We start from the raw sequence: 14,514 nt of genomic DNA on the forward strand, positions 1-14,514 counted from the left end.
GGAAATCAATGTTTATATACTTGATGAATTGACAGGGCTACTTAATGTTCTCTTCTGATATTTTTTCGCCCCAAATAGCTGGTTCATCATTCCATGCCATGTGAGAAAAGCAGCTTCACTTTTTCCTTTAGATGCCAAAGGCTATGTGTAGTACTCACTTTATCAATGTTTATGATACAGACTAATGAGCTCTTAGCATTTTACTTGAGAACTTAATTTTCCAGCCTTGGAGTATATCAAGGTTTGGGTGACCTTCATTGTAAAAGCGGTGTTAAGAATGCATAGCTTCAATTCCCCAAATGACACAGGTTTGTTTTCATGAGTTTTATTGGAATGTGTATCCCTAAACAACTCTGTAGAGAGCTGGCTTGAGTCCATGTGAAAATGTAATTAGTGTAAATTGCATGTCTACTGGCACTTGGTTACTGATGAAGTTGCAATTGTGAATCTGACAGATAAGGGATTAATTCCCCAGAAACAGGGTTTCTGCCTGCTCATGAATGTGTGTGTGGGAAACAGATCTGAATATGACACATGAATAAATTAAGAAGTCTAGGATGAAACAGAACAGCTGGAAATCTAACTGGTGATAATTGGAAGCTAATCAACTTCAATGAGCAATTTTCTGCCAGGTGTTTCATAGTTTCATTCAGGGTTGGAAGGGACCACAAGGATCATCTAGTTCCAACCCCCCTGCCATGGGCAGGGACACCCCACACTAGATCAGGCTGGACAGAGCCTCATCCAGCCTGCTCTTAAACACCCCCAGGGACGGGGCCTCGACCACCTCCCTGGACAACCCATTCCAGGGTTTCACCACTCTCATGGTGAAGAACCTCCTCCTCACATCCAGCCTGAATCTCCCCACCTCCAGCTTCATTCCATTCCCCCTAGTCCTATCACTACCTGATATCCTGAGAAGTCCTTCCCCTGCCTTCCTGTAGGCCCCCTTCAGATACTGGAAGGCCACAATTAGGTCACCTCGGAGCCTTCTCTTCTGCAGACTGTACAGCCCCAACTCCTTCAGTCTGTCCTCATAGGAGAGGTGCTCCAGCCCTCTGATCATCCTCGTGGCCCTTCTCTGGACACGTTCCAGCACCTCCACATCCCTCTTGTAATAGGGGCTCCAGAACTGGACACAGTACTCCAGGTGGGGTCTCACCAGGGCTGAGTAGAGGGGGAGGATCACCTCCCTCGACCTGCTAGCCACACTTCTCCTGATGCAGCCCAGGATCTGATTGGCTTTGCGGGCTGCAAGTGCACACTGAGAGCTCATGTTGAGCTTTTTGTCCACCAGCACCCCCAAGTCTCTCTCCTCAGGGCTATCCTCCAGCCAGTCACTGCCCAGCCTGTATTTGTGCCTGGGATTGCCTCGACCCAGATGCTATTAGCCATAGAGAGAGGGAAAGTAGAGAAATTGCATGGTGTGCATTTTCATTCAGAAATTTGATATGAAGTTCTACCTACACAGTAATTGGAAAATGGCTGTACTGTCTGTTGTGGCCATAAATATTCCTGTGACTGATTTGCAAAAATGCTTTCATTTCTTTTTAAGCACAGACCTGTCTTAACAGATGTGAGTCTTTCTTCCTTTGATAATCAATCAAAATGAAGAATCTACTCCTAAGGATGTTCTTGAACAGTAAGGCTCTTGCTCAGATTTGAGCAAAATAAATAAAAACGGAAGATGTGATAATTTGCCTTCTGTTGGTACCTGCTTTTCTCCCTTAACTGAGGAGTCACTAGGAAGTTGGTCAGTAACAAGCTCCCCAGGGAAATGGTTGTGGCACCAAGCCTGATGAGCAGATATTAGCAGATGTTAGAGGGTAGAAAGGCTCTGCAGAGGGACCTTGACCGACTGGACAGATGGACTTGTTAAATGCCATCCCATTGGATTCTGCCCAAGTGCTGGGTGCTGCACTTTGGCCACGGCAGCCCCGTGCAGAGCTACAGACTGGGGTCAGAGTGGCTGGAGAGCTCCCAAACAGAGGGACCTGGGGGTACTCATTGACAGCTGCCTAAACATGAGCCAGCCGTGTGCCCAGGTGGCCAAGAAGGCCAATGGCATCCTGGCCTGCATTAAGAATAGTGTGGCCAGCAGGAGCAGGGACATCATTGTGCCCCTGTACTCTGCATTGGTTAGGCCGCACCTTGAGTTCTGGGTCCCTCAGTTTAAGAAGGACATTGAGACACTTGAGCATGTCCAGAGAAGGGCAACAAGGCTGGTGAGAGGCCTTGAGCACAGGCCCTATGAGGAGAGGCTGAGGGAGCTGGGATTGTTTAGCCTGGAGAAGAGGAGGCTCAGGGGTGACCTCATTGCTCTCTACAACTACCTGAAAGGTGGTTGTAGCCAGGTGGGGGTTGGTCTCTTCTCCCAGGCAACCAGCACCAGGACAAAGGGACACAGTCTTAAGCTGCACCAGGGGAGGTTTAGACTTGAGGTGAGGAGAAAGCTCTTCACTGAGCGAGTCATTCGTCATTGGAATGGGCTGCCCAGGGAGGTGGTGGAGTCACCATTCCTGGAGGTGTTCAAGAGGAGATTGGACGTGGCACTTGGTGCCATGGTCTACTCATGCGGTCTGTGTTGATAGGTTGGACTTGATGATCCTCGAGGTCTCTTCCAACCTTAGTTATACTGTGATTACAGTTTAAGGAACATCTGGACAATGTTTTTAAGTCATATGTTTTAAGTAGTCCTGCAAGGAGCAGGGGTCTGAACTTGATGATTTTCATGGGCCCCTTCCAACTTGGTCAGGTAAATACCACTGTGTGGTGTACAGACAAACAGGGATATCATTCCATTTGAGAAGAATAGTCAAGAAAGGCATGAGGCAGAGGTATTGCTTTCTGGTCTTACCTTGGATGCTTACTTTTGGCTTTAATGAAATGCTGAAGTTTTATTTCTTACTGAGGTAGAGTCTTAAGTTATTTACAAAATCACTATATTGCAAAATGTTGTTGTGCTTATGGAAGGAGCTTAGGATTTACAGGATTATGTCTTTCCTTTCTTTTGGTAAAGCTCATGTCATAGATATCTTTATTTCTTTTCTGTCCTTCTGAAAAAAGAAACTCTGCTTAAGAACCAACATCTAATGACTGTCAATCTAAAAATCACTCTTCCCCTCTAGCAGCTGTTTGTACTTTGGGTTCAGGGATAGGAAAAGGAATATTTAAATTGCTATGGGAGATCATGATACTTATATGATCAAAGACACCTTCATCTACAAGGCAAGTAAAAGGATCAATGTAATTCTTATTACTTGCCACAACAAAGGATTTTTAAAACAACTAAGAGTTGTCCTTTTTTTTGGAAAGCAAAGATCTCCAAGCTCCTGTAATTGTCAGAGGTATGGTACTCTGATGTTTATTAATGAGACTTCTGGAGAATGAGTTCTTGTCAGAGTTGTTGTAAATCCTGAAATTTTGATTAAATTTTACTTTTTATTACAGAAAAAGATGAAAAATTGACTATACCAACGAAAAGCTCACTTCTGTAACACTGTCACTGTAGGGAGATACTTACTTTATTGCCTGTAAGAAAATTTCTTACGAGGTTCAGGAACATAACATTTTAACTACTAATAAATATTGCTGTGGTAGGAACTGGCATGCCAGAAGCAGAAGTATACAAAATTATTCTGCATTCCTAAGAAACCTAGCTGGTTAAAAGGTTGTTTGATAGAAAGGATGGGGATCAAGAGCTGTCATTGGTCCAAGAGAAAATGTATGCAATTCGTTTTATATCATTCTTGATCAAAAAAGCACAGAGCTTGATATTCCAAGCAGCCCAAACCCTAAAAACTCTGTATTTTTATGAGAATGCTTTAGCTTTGAAAACTGGGTAGGAGCCACCCAATTATGGTGAAACACTGTTGAAAATACCTCCACTGCTGAATGTTTAGTTATTATAACAGCTAGCCAAGGATTTTTACTGTCTTTTGTGTTCATCTCTTTGCTGATAAGGAAGTAGTGTCATCTGAGGGACAAAAGGAAAATGTGAAGTAACAGTAGGATAAGATAGGGGTTTTACAAAGTAGGTAAAAAATGGCAAGGTATAGTCCTATAGTGATCTTTCAGTGTGTTGCAGTCAGGGAGAGAAATAAGGGTTCACAGTATCACAAAGGTTGGAAGAGACCTCAAGGATCGAGTCCAACCTGTCACCACAGACCTCATGACTAGACCATGGCACCAAGTGCCACATCCAATCTCCTCTTGAACACCTCCAGGGACAGTGACTCCACCACCTCCCTGGGCAGCGCATTCCAATGATGAATGACTCTCTCGGTGAAGAACTTTCTCCTCACCTTGAGTCTAAACTTCCCCTGGTGCAGCTTGAGACTGTGTCCCCTTGTTCTGGTGCTGGTTGCCTGGGAGAAGAGACCAATCCCTTCCTGGCTGCAACCACCCTTCAGGTAGTTGTAGAGGGCAATGAGGTCACCCCTGAGCCTCCTCTTCTCCAGGCTAAACAATCCCAGCTCCCTCAGCCTCTCCTCATAGGGCTTGTGCTCAAGGCCTCTCCCCAGTCTCGTTGCCCTTCTCTAGACACGTTCAAGTGTCTCGATGTCCTTCTTAAACTGAAGGGCCCAGAACTGGACACAGTTCTCAAAGTGTGGCCTAAGCATCCAGAGATGTGCTAAATGTGCAGTCTTTGCTGTAGATCTGGTTGTGGATTTGTATCCTGAGGTGAAAACATTGATCAGTGCCTTGCACAAGTGATTGATGTGCATGGTAGTGTGGGGGTTTCTGTGAAAAGCCACAGGCATTTCTAGGAGATATCTTTGGCTTCAGACTTTGGGGAACAAAGGTTCTCTTTGTGTGTTTTGGTTGTCAATACTTTGTGACAGTTTTTTCTGTAATTTGTTGCCCAGAGTTCAGTTGAGAGTACAGCAAGCCTTAGGATCCCTTAGACAAAGGGGAAAGAATCTTAAAAGGACTTTGAGGAGGGTTTTTTTTAGCTTCTGGTACAATTATTAGAGTGGCTGCTTCTTGTGCTTACATCTCCAGCAGCTGAGGTGGCTCAATGTGAGCTGTACAAACAGATACAAAAAGGAGCTGGAAAATACCAAGTATATATTTTTTTTCTGTTCTTCAGAAATGCTTTTGGTCTTTTTCCCCCCCCTGAAATGACATGCAGGGTAAAAAAATCCATCCTTTTATAATGCTAGTGAAGCAAGAACTGAGCTGGAGATTATTTTTTCCCAAAGCATATAAATGTTTAATACTTAAAGTCTTTACAGACTGTACCATGGTCAATCAGACTAATGAGGATATTTCATGTGTATAAGAACTACTGGAATCTCGATTATCATTTTTTTTTCCTCTGGAAGTCTTCATTTTCACACTGTGCAACGAGCTGCACACTTGATTTTGAGACTCCAACTCCATTTGAAACTCTGTAATAGTCAAAATGCTTGTGATGTTAATAAAATCCTTCTAAGGGGAATAACACCTGGAAAGTAGGGAGGCATTACAAACAGATATGCATAATGGTGGAGTCAGCATCATTGCAGGTGTTCAGGAGGAGACTTGATGGGGTGCTTGGTGCCATGGTTTAGTTGTTTAGGTGGGTTGGATTGGTTGATGGGTTGGACACGATGATCTTGAAGGTCTCTTCCAACCTGGCTTATTATTCTATTCTCATATACCCAGAATTTTTTCTTATTTGATCAACATAAAAAAATGAAAATTGAATGTTATTCCAACATTATAATGGAAATCAAGTAACAATTGTAGTCATGATCAAAAATGAAACCAGCAGTAAGTAGCACTTTATTATAACCATAAAAAATGCAGCTGTATGCTGCAGCTTAATCTCTAGGGAGCTTGTCCATATAAATCAGGACTGAAATCCATCATTCTAAACATTCCTCATCTTTCAAATTATCATAGGACTTGAAGAGGTGGTGCTCTAATCAACAGTCACTTTCTATTTTATCATAGCTTTTATTTTTCAAGGGAGGACTAAGCAAGTTGTTTGGAGTAATTGCTTCCATATTTGAGCAATGTCTCTTTTAACTAAGGACATACATACAGGCTTTTAATAAAAAATATAGAAGCCTTGTATGAGAGCACATTTCAATGCTATTTATTTTCTTTTTAGCCATTCATATAAGTCATTGTTCTGCATATATCCACAATTTTCATCTACTCCATTGTTAAAGACTTGGAGTAGGAGTTTGTTTGCACAAATAAAGTAACTCTTCCCTAGCTTTTTTCTTTCTATTCCTTTTTTGATCATAAGAAGGATGAGTTATAGAATAGAATCAACCAGGTTGGAAGAGACCTTTGAGATCAAGTCTAACCTATCATCCAACACTAATCAACTGAACCATGGCACCAAGCACCTCATCCAGTCTCTTCCTAAACACCTCCAGTGATGGTGACTCCACCTCCCTGGGCAGCCCATTCCAATGGCCAGTCACTCTTCCTGAGAACTCCTTCCAACATCCAACCTAAACCTCCCCTGGTACAGCTTGAGACTGTGTCCTCTTGTTCTGGTGCTGGTTGCCTGGGAGAAGAGACCAACCCCCACCTGTCTACAACCTCACTTCAGGTAGTTGTAGACAGCAATAAGGTCTCCCCTGAGCCTCCTCTTCTGCAGGCTAAGCAACCCCAGCTCCCTCAGTCTTTCCTCATAGGGCTTGTGCTCCTGGCCCCTCAGCAACTTTGTTGCCCTTCTCTGGACATGTTCCAGCAAGTCAACATCCTTTCTAAACTGAGGGGCCTGGAACTGGACACAGTACTCAAGGTGTGGCCTAACCAGCGCTGAGTACAGGGGCAGAATGACCTCCCTTCTCCTTCTGGCCTCACTATTCCTGATGCAGGCCAGGATGCCATTGGCCTTCTTGGCTGCCTGGGCACACTGCTGTCTCATGTTCAGCTTACTATCAACCAGTAACCCCAGGTCCCTTTCTGCCTGGCTGCTCTCCAGCCACTCTGACCCCAGCCTGTCGTGTTGCATGGAGTTGTTGTGGCCAATGTGTAGAACCCAGCACTTGGATGTGTTAAACCTCATGCCATTGGACTCTGCCCATCTGTCCAGCTCATCCGGGTTCCTCTAATCTGCCAATATGTATGAAGTCTGCAGTTAGGAATAATTATGGAAACAATGTGCGTGTCTCTGGATGGAATGCCAGGAATCAAACAATGCTAATCAGCGCCTACTTCTGTGTGCAGAAATCTTAACTTTGCAGCCTGTTGTGAATTAGCAAGGCAACCAAACTTCAAAAGGAAATGTATGTTCCCAAGGCTCAGTCACACATGTGCCCTGGGCTGGTAGTGTTTGAAGGCAAAATGTACCATGTAGAAGCAAGAGCTGTCAGGAACACTTATGCCTTTAAATGTAGTATTGCATTCTTGCTTTGAATTACTAAGAGCAAAGATATTGTTGCTTGAATCACCAAGGTACAAAGTGTCTGTATATAATGAGTGTATGGAGACCAAGCCAAAAATCATGGAGCATAGAACACTGAGGCATGGAAAGCCATGGTTGTAATTAATCTTTAAAATATTGTAGAATCTAGAAATTAGTGCTCTGGACACACCATGGGATTTGTGGACTATTTGTAATAGCTTCTATCAAGCTTAAATTAGGGTTAAAACTACTGAGCTTTTTCACATACATAGTTTGAATAGAGTATTCAAAGGAAAATCAACAACTGTCCCTATAATAATTCACTGATGTACTTAATTGTGATGTTTCTAATGTGTTGGTAGCAAACAATAATAGGACAAAGCTTTCTATGTCTATAGACACAGCTACAAAATGTATCTATAAACAGATTGTCAGAGCTACTGTTACACTGGTAAGAGAATTGAGGTGCTGTGGTAGTATGACTGTTATTTCTGTAGCCTATTTAAAAATTGTATGAAGAGAGGTGTTTTTTAGCCAATTCAGTTTTAAAATTACCATGTGTGCCTTTGCCACAAATCTTAGTCCCAGGAGAAGCAGGTAGATGAGCTATTTATAATTTTACTGGTATTGAGACAAACTAGTAATAAGTTTGGTAGCAGCAGGCCCTGTGGTTTGGTCAGGAAGAAACTACAGCTCCGTGTGAGAGAGAGGGCACAGTTCTGTGCAAGATGTAAGGGGCAACAGGGAATCAGGCAAGAAAAACAGAATGAACTGAGATGGAAAAATCCATAACCTATAGATTTATCAGTCTGGTATCAAGGAATCTTTGGATTATTAAAAAAAAAACCTCTGTGTGTGTGTGGGATATGATCTACATTTCAGATATCTTTCTTTTGGAGGAAATTGTGTAACTGCTCTGATTCTGCAGAAATAGCTTTTTCCTCCCTGGTATCCAGCTGGGTCATTTAGGGAGCACAATCAGCCAGTATAGGATATACCTGACTTGATTTCTGGACAGTTTACATGTTGATAATTGGAACTAAGCTAGCTGTCGACACTGTCTTCATAGTGGAGAAACAGTCAGTCATATATCACCATTCTCAGTTAAAATAGGGACTGATAATAAACTTCTAGAAATGTTGATTGTAAAGAGAGCCAGTAATAACTGACAGACAGGAATTGTAAGTACACAGCATAATTCAGGCTCAAAGAGACCTTCTGTCAAACCTTCTGTTCACTGGGGCCAGGCCAGGCTTCTCAGTGTTGTGTCCAGTCAAGTCTTGATTACCTCCAAAGATGGAGATGGTCCAATCTCCCTGGGCAGCCTATTTTTCCATTTGACTGTCCTTGCAGAAAATTCTTTCGTGTATCCAGTGTTCTTCAGCTTACACCTGAAGTCTCTTCTCATCCCATCATGCACTGCTATAAAGAATGAAGCTCCATCTTCTTGCTCACATCTTCGCAGGCCCTGGGAGCTGTTGTTAGCTGTCTCTGAAACCATTGTTTCTTCTGGCTGAAGAAACTCTAGTCCTTATTACCTTCCTGAGGGCCAAATGTTTCAGCCCCAACCACTCTTATGGCCTTCCACTGAACTCATCCCAACTGGGGAGTCTAACTGGATGCAGGATTTTTAGAATCATATAATGGTTTGGGTTGGAAGTAACCTTCAAAGATCATCTGACCAATCCCTCTGCTGTGAGAGGGGGAAAGTTGCTCAAAGCCTCAGCCAACCTGACCTGGAATGCTTCCAACAATAGGGCATCCACAACTTTTCTGTGCAGCCTGTTCCCATCTCCCACCACCCATGTAAATTTCTTGTGTTCAATCTAAACCCACCCTCTTTCAGTTGAAAACCATTACCTCTTGTCCTGTCACAACACATTTTTGGTAAAATGGCTCCCTCCATCTTTCCTGTAAACCCCCTTTAAATATTGAAAGGCTCCAATAAGGTCTATTGGGAATCTTCTCTTCAAGCTGAACAGCCCTAACTCTCTTAACCTTTCTTTACATGGGAGGTGTTCCAGCCTTTTGCCTATATTTGTGGCCTGGGCCTAATTGAGCAGATCTATGTCATTCTTTTACTTGGGACCTAAGAGTTGGGTGTGTTATGCCAGGTGGGGTCTCATGAAAGCAGAGTAGAGAAGGAGACTCACTTCCCTTGACCTGCTGGTCATGAATCTTTCTATGCAGCTGAGGATGTAACAGGCTTTCTGGGTTACCAGTGCTCATGTCCAATTTTATACTTATTGATATTCCCAAACTTCTCTGCAGGGCTGCTCTCAATCCATTCATCACCCAGTCTATATTGATACCCGGGGTGGGGTAGGGTGGTGGGTTTGCCTTGACTGAAGTGCAGGACCTTACACTTGGCCTTGAACTTCAATAAGTTCTTATTAGCAACCATTTCTCAAGCCTGTCAAGGTCCCTTTGGATAGCATCTCTTTCCTCTAGCAAATGAACTATACTATTCAATGTGTCTGCAAACTTGTTTGATCCCAGTGTTATTACTAAAGATACTGAACAATATATTTAAGTAGTGTCCCTCAGTTGTGTCTACCAATAAGCCCCCTGAGGAGAGGGACATCACTTGTCACTGATCTCCACTTGGACATTGAGCTGTTGAGGGCAATGCTTTGGGTGTGGCCATTCAGCCAATTCCTTATCTGTCAAATAGTCCTATTAAACCCATATCTCTCCAATTTAGAGGCAAGAATGTTGTGTGGGACTGTATCAAAGGCCTTGCAGAAATCCAGATAGATTGCATCAGTTGTTCTTCCCTTATCCATCAATGTAATCACTTCATCACAAAAGACTACAAGATGAGTCTGTCACAGTTTGCACTTTGTGAAGCCCTCTTGGCTGTTTCTTTTCACCTCCCTGTTGTCCTGGCATTCAGATGTGATCTAAAGTGTCAAATGAAGCAAGAGGTAAATCAATTCCCTTGACCTACTGGCTCCTGTTAATGTTACTCTGGATGCTGTTGGCTTTAGTATCAGGGTTCACTGCTGGCTTGAAATTACCTTGCTGTCCCCCAGGGATTTCTTCCCATAGCTTCTGCTCCACAGACTATTGGTCCTCAGCCTGCATCACTGCCAGAGAGTCTTCCTTCCCAGAGACAAGATTTTGTTTGTTCTTGTTGAATTTAATGAAGTTAGTCTACTTCCCCCCAAGCCCCCCCTGAGTCTATCTAGGTCCTTCTGGTTTCAAATCATCTACTGGTCCCTTCAATTTGGTATTATCTGCTAAATTTGTGTCTTATATCTATGCTTTCATGACAAATTCAAAGGAATTTTTTCTGTCAAAGTCTTGTCACAGATTTTTATCAGTTTCTATCCTTGGGTTTTCATTTATTTCATTTATTGCTTCCTTCTAGATCACCCTTCTTGACTTGTATGTTTCAACTCTAATAAAGCAATGGAATCAACTAGAACAGGCTTTGATGTGGTCAGCTGTTTGCAAAACCTAGGTTACAGAACAACCCTTAGATAGCAGAAGGAAAACTACCCTCTTTTCCTGCTTCATGCAGTGTTGTTTCTCATGACTTGGAAGTATTATGAAACATGTTTCAGTAAGAATGTAAAAAATAAAGTGTTCAGATGTATTTTGCAATATGAAAACATGTTAAAAGGTTGTATGGGTTGGGGGGAGACCATTAACTTTCAGGAAAACTTCTATAAATTAGTAAACCATTTTAAGGATAGTCCTGCTGCAGTTTTTCTGACTTCCATGTCTCAGGTTGGAATGTTTGCTGTTCAAGAAACAAATGCATCACATGTGTTTGTGGATATATCTGATTAGCAACTGAGATTCAAAGCCTGCTGCTGATTAAAGATCAACCCTACACTGTGTTCTGAATATTGTATTTTGTTGCTCTTACAGTCATGGGCATGCAGCAATGTGTCTACACAGTGATATATACACAGTATCACAAAGGTTGGAAGAGACCTCAAAGATCGAGTCCAACCCGTCACCACAGACCTCATGACTAGACCATGGCACCAAGTGCTGCCTCCAATCCCCTCTTGAACACCTCCAGGGATGGCAACTCCACCACCTCCCTGGGCAGCCCATTCCAATGATGAATGACTCTTGAGGAACTTTCTCCTCACCTCCAGCCTAAACTTCCCCTGGTGCAGCTTGAGTCTGTGTCCTCTTGTTCTGACATAGGAATACAACATACATACATACAAACACCACCTCTGCTTTGTCTATACAGCTGAGCCCCTAAAAGAAGTTCAGCTCTCAGAAAACATGTGAATGCCATACATTTGTTAAGGTGAATGTGGCTTGGTTTGACTGGCTTTGTTTCACCATCTCTTGACTGTGTGTGTTTTTCCATGCAAAAGCTTGGAACAGCAAGGCAAGAAGTTGCATGTTTAAAATACATAGGCTTGTATTATGTATCACTCAGTGTGGTTTCTGTGCTTCTGCCTGGATGGGATGCTTAGTTTGAGAGACAGGTGGGGAGTAAATGGGATCAAAGAGACTTAGGAGTGTTTAATACATATCTACAGCGATTTGCTTGGCAAAGATGACGACGTTCCATTGCATGCTAATTCTTTTTGCAAAGCCAATAAAAAAAGGTTTTTCTTACAGAAACTGACTTAGAAGTCTAACAGTGTAGACTGTTGTTATGGAGTTTGCTATAGCGCTGTGACCTTATTCTTTTCCATGCTGATGTACAGGGGTGGCAAAATTTAAGGACAAGGGGTGAAGTATAATTCAGAAGGGTGCCAGTACAGTTACTTCTGTTTGAGAGTATGATTTGATGAAGAATAAAGCAGAGGAAGATGAGCAGTGGTGAGTAATATTTTCTGTACTGACAAAAGGGGGAATTTACTTGGTACAGTAAGAATGTCTTGAGAGAGGACACCAGCTTTTAAAATAATTGCTGTCTTTAAGATTGAAATATAATTTGTCTTCCACTGCAAAGGATTTAATAAAGGAATAACCCAAACCAGGTCATATTTAAATCTCACAGGGAATTTCTGACTTCTGTGAAATCATTGTATGACTCCTCCTGACTGTTGGAAATGAAGGTTTTTTTTTTTCAGTTTGAAGAAAACTGTGACATGCTTCCAGAATCTAGCAGAGAACAAAAGAAAGGAGGAATTGTGATGCAAAACCTGTTCCTTCTGCAATGATAAACAGGACAGGTTAAATTACTCTTGGCTGTGGTTAAGCAATGTGATTAGGTATGTTGAAAGTCTGCTGCTGCTCTATTGAGGACAAGCTTTAAAAAGCCCTCGAGGCAATAATAAACATTGCAATTTGTAGCTATTACTGACAGGGATACACAGAATACAGTGCTCATAAACGACAAGCCATAATGTTTCAGAAGTGACAGTAGGCAGTGGTTTTAACTTACTTATGTCTCAATTAGCTTACATTTTGATTTTCTTCTTAATCAAACTGAGTTTTATTTAACTTCTTCCTGCTGCTGACTGACCTGATTTCCCCCTGCCCCCTGTAAAAGCAGATGGCTTAATGCACAGATGCTCATGAACAGCAAAGCTGAATTAGCTTTGTCTGATGAAATATTTTCAGAGAATACCTGACTTGTCAGATACTGCTTTGGTTTTGATGTGCAAACAAATTATGTGCTTTCTAAATAAGGAATTCAACAATAACTTTGCAGCCCTCTTATATCATCTCATGTAAGCCCATACTCTATAGCCAGCAACTATGATGTCAATAACTTCATTCTATTAAGAAAGAGGAGAGATGATCAGTGTTGGAACAACTGAGGTAGTTATCTACAAAGCATTGTCTAGCAAATAGCCATGTGTTTGCCTGTAAGTTCTTTGAGACAAGGATTATCTCTTTGTTCTGTGTACTGCATCAAGCACAAAGGAAATCTGTGGCACAACTAAAACTCATAACACTGCTGCCTTGGAAATAATAATGAACCATATAGGGGAGGATTATATGTGGTTTGGAAAGAAAAACTAGTTGTTCACCTAAATGTATTTGAAGTTCCCTGCTCTCTTCTTTCTCTTCCCTCCCCCCCACCCCCCCCCAATAATGTCAACGTAACCTTGAGACTTTTTGTGAAACTAGCTTGTAACAGACTGCTGAGAGTAAGAGTGTTTCAAATGCAAGCAGTTATTTGATGTTGGGATTTGGCCTGCTAGGTAAATTCAGTACAGTAATTCACACTCCAATATTCTCAGCAAGTATATTACTTGTATGATCCAAAAACATTACAATATTTCATTAATTAACTTTATTAGTGTTGGAGTTTTTTCTTTTAATGACCCTAAATATTTGTTCATCTACAGTTTGATAATTAGAACATATGAGTGCTAAATTAGCTCTTGCCGATTTTCATTCAGTAAACTGACATTTCACAGCTTGTCTGGCTGAAATCACTTTCAGCTAATTGAAGATTTTCTGATTCCTTTTGGCTGTTAAACCCTGGTGTATGAGCTTCTGACCAATTCTGCCATTCAAACAGATCCTCAGAGAAAGCTAGCAGTGAAAATAATATTAATATAAAGAAAACCCTGGTTCAGGTATTCAGGAAAATGTCTTGCTCATGCAGACAATTCTGGAGCTGTCCTCCACTCATCAGAAGAGGATTTGATGGCAGCAAGAAATGAGCTTCCTATACTACCTGGCTATCTGCTTAGGGGTATTTCTCAGAGGCGAAAAACAGCATAGCAACATAATGGCTGCTAATTAAGTCTTGAGTAACAACATCTCTGTAGCTGCTGAAGTACAGTTTGGTAGTATACTGCTACTCAATAGTTGCTGATGTACTCCTCAGCAATTTGGCATGTGGTGCTTACAATCACCTAGAGTTTATTTGGGGAACTCTAGTTTGTGTGTGGTTGTGTGTTTTAATGTGTGTGGGGTGGGGCTTTTTGTTGGTTGGTTTGTTTTTTGACTTAAGAAAGGTTAAGAAAAATGAGTGTGGCTAGAAAGTTCTCACGTTTCAACTATGTTCTTTCTGAACAAAGGAAATCCTTGTACATCAAGTTTCTTAGCTATTTAGTGTTAACTAGGATGAAGCTTCTTCTGAAAAGAAATACCCTTCATATGTTAACAAATTTTTCCTGTTAACTAATATTACCAAACAGCACTGTCTGCTGTTGAAGAACTGAGAGCTTCAAATATTGTAGTTCATCTAATGTAACTGGGAACTGTAAAAATGGACT

At 41.8% G+C, this 14,514-nt stretch overlaps 1 protein-coding gene across 1 annotated transcript in view; it reads left to right on the forward strand.

Annotated features, from left to right (window-relative positions):
- Nucleotides 1-12,137: 12,137 nt before the first annotated feature.
- SPATA13 (spermatogenesis associated 13) overlaps nt 12,138-14,514 on the forward strand; it is a 190,174-nt gene continuing 187,797 nt past the window's right edge. The window contains exon 1 of the mRNA XM_068143820.1: nt 12,138-12,154. The gene's annotated coding sequence lies outside the window, so the exon portion shown is untranslated. The remainder of the gene's footprint in view (nt 12,155-14,514) is intronic.

This window comes from Melanerpes formicivorus, unplaced genomic scaffold (genome assembly GCF_026170545.1).
Source record: "Melanerpes formicivorus ecotype bairdi unplaced genomic scaffold, bMelFor1.0.p_v2 SCAF_1, whole genome shotgun sequence".
Classification (NCBI taxonomy): Eukaryota; Metazoa; Chordata; class Aves; order Piciformes; family Picidae; genus Melanerpes; species Melanerpes formicivorus.